The sequence below is a fragment of the Glycine max genome, chromosome 15 (assembly GCF_000004515.6).
Source record: "Glycine max cultivar Williams 82 chromosome 15, Glycine_max_v4.0, whole genome shotgun sequence".
In the NCBI taxonomy this organism is placed as follows: Eukaryota; Viridiplantae; Streptophyta; class Magnoliopsida; order Fabales; family Fabaceae; genus Glycine; species Glycine max.
The window spans coordinates 10,724,457-10,727,030 of NC_038251.2; positions in this window are offsets into that span (position 1 = coordinate 10,724,457).

Consider the following 2,574-nt stretch of genomic DNA (forward strand, 5'->3'; position numbering starts at 1 on the left):
TAAATATTTTATATAATATTTTGGTGTAAGATAATTTTTATTGAGCCGACTGAAATTGCATATCCAAGCCTTACACTTAATATTATTAATTAAGCTAAAATAATCTCTTTACATGTATAAAATGTTAATTAAAAAATGGCATTCAATTGGATTAGTCGATATTTAATCTAAGATATTTAGGTAGTATTTTAATTCAATTATTAAGCCAACACACCGAATAGTTGGGCCAGTTGTCGTCTGCCACGTCTACCATTTGGCCCAAACAACACTATGGCCTATTGCCAAACGAAAGAAGTTTTGTGATTTATTTGGGTAAATTTTTTTAGAAGTAATTTTTTTAAAAAATAAGATAAAAAAGTGAAATAATTTTTTTAATAAGTTAAAATTAACTTTTTATTAGCTAATCATGAATTAATTTTTAATTTTTTCTCATTTTTTAAAAAATTATATGAAAAGCCTTTTATATTTTAACTAATAATTAACTAAGATAACTCATTTTAGTTGACAAGTTCATTTCATTTATTCTTCTTAATTGTTGTCTTCTCTTAAAATGCTCGCATAAAAGTTTATCCAAAGAGGCAATTAGATAATCATCATCTTCACATTTCAGCACTCACCAATTGACCTTGGCCTGAAATCAAACTCTTCTCATCTTTATGAGAACATTTCACAATTACTACTTTTAGGTACGTTCTAATTATTTTTTAAACCCTGCGTGGATTTCACAACTTCTTCCTACAACTTATACAAATAGAAAACTATTTCTTTTTCTTTTTTGTTTTAATTCTGGATGGCTAGTACTGTAGAAAGAAGGGCTAATCATAAAGATAAGGATTAGATTATGTGTCTTTATTATTTTAGATTCGTTGGTCACGATCTGAGTCAATGATCAAATTTAAATTTTTTTAATTCAAATCAGCTGGTGGAATTTCTGAAGATGCTCCAATTTTCATTGGTCAAATAACTTTTTCAGGGATAATCGAATTATTCATTCATTACACACACAAATCAACTTTGAACAATTGAATTTTTATGTGCGCGGAAAACTTAATTAGTACGTGGACTTATGATACATATTAGAATTGGTCAGAGTCAGAGCCTACTGTGTATATATTAAGTTTAATGAAACTCTGCTATTTGTCTACGGCTTTTGTGGTGAAGGTGCTGAGCAGATCAATATCTTTATTAATTACGAAAGTTGACTTCATTAAACACGTCATGTAACAACAGTATTATCTCAATATGATTGTGTCTTGTATGTATATATGCACTTCGTATAATTAACTTTTAAGTCATTTTTGAGGTTATATTTATTAATTAAAATCTTCAATCGCCTTTCAGACGGTATTGAAAATATAGTACTATATATATATTATGAACTCGTATACATATGCTTTAAAGTCACGTGGGATTTTATATTTTAAAATATCCTTTCAAAACTAAAAAACACAACATTATGACAACACAAGCGGTATTTCTTGGAATTTAATTGTCCAAGAAGTTAATAATGAAGCTGATGTTTTGGATAAAGAAGGTTTAGATACTACTAGCAGTTTCCATGTGTTTTGAATATGCTCCCGGATGTATTTCTGATATTTTGATAGCTAAGTGAGCTCACATTTTGTTCTCTGGAGTTTAGTCCTCTTTCATGTACTTCAAAAAAAAAAATTAGAGGATAATATTCCCATTCTCCTTTCTTTTTCAATAATTTTCTGGTATGCATTTTACAACTATTTATAATGCAACTAGTCAAAAGAAAATTCGTTTAACCATCTCAAACTATTTTTTTTTTGCCTTTTCAAGAATATTTAATTTTCTTAATTGCCTATCTCTTTTAATTACTTTTTCTATTTCTATTTTTAAATAAAATCTAATGTAAAAAAAAAAGAATGTCGATAGTTAAAAATAACCTTTTATCATAATCTAAATTTTTCATTGTAAATCTAGAAAAAAGATTATAGGCTTAAATGTTAAATAATCTTTTTGTCTCTCCAAAAATAAGGAGTTTTATTTTAATTCTTTAATTTTACTTTTAATTTAGACCTCGTAGCATATTATTTTATTTTATTTAGTTTTTGTCATTGGTGAATTTTGTTAAGTGTCTAATGATTAACATTGATGATATCATCATTGTGTCATATTAACAAATGATGATGACGTGATGGCATCATCAGAATATATTTAGTCAATAAATGATAATGTTATTGTCATAGTATCATAACAAATTAAAAGAATAAAAAAAAAGGGCATAATTTAAGTGACTAAAAAAAGTGTTATATTTTTAAGGATTAAAAACAAAAACAAAAAGATATTTGCAAGTACTAAAAACAAAAAAAGTTACAAAGATTAAAGTAAATAAGTGTCATATTTATAAAAGGATATTTAAATATTAAATTAACACTTAATTGATAACTTATGATTAATTGTCAATATTCAACAACTATAATTTGACAACTATTGATCATTGATGGATAGCTAATGGTCGACAAAGTAACTTGGTTTTGGAATTAGAGACAAAAGAGGTTTTGGTTATGGAATTTAAGGATACAAATGCAAGAATTTAAAGATTGATTA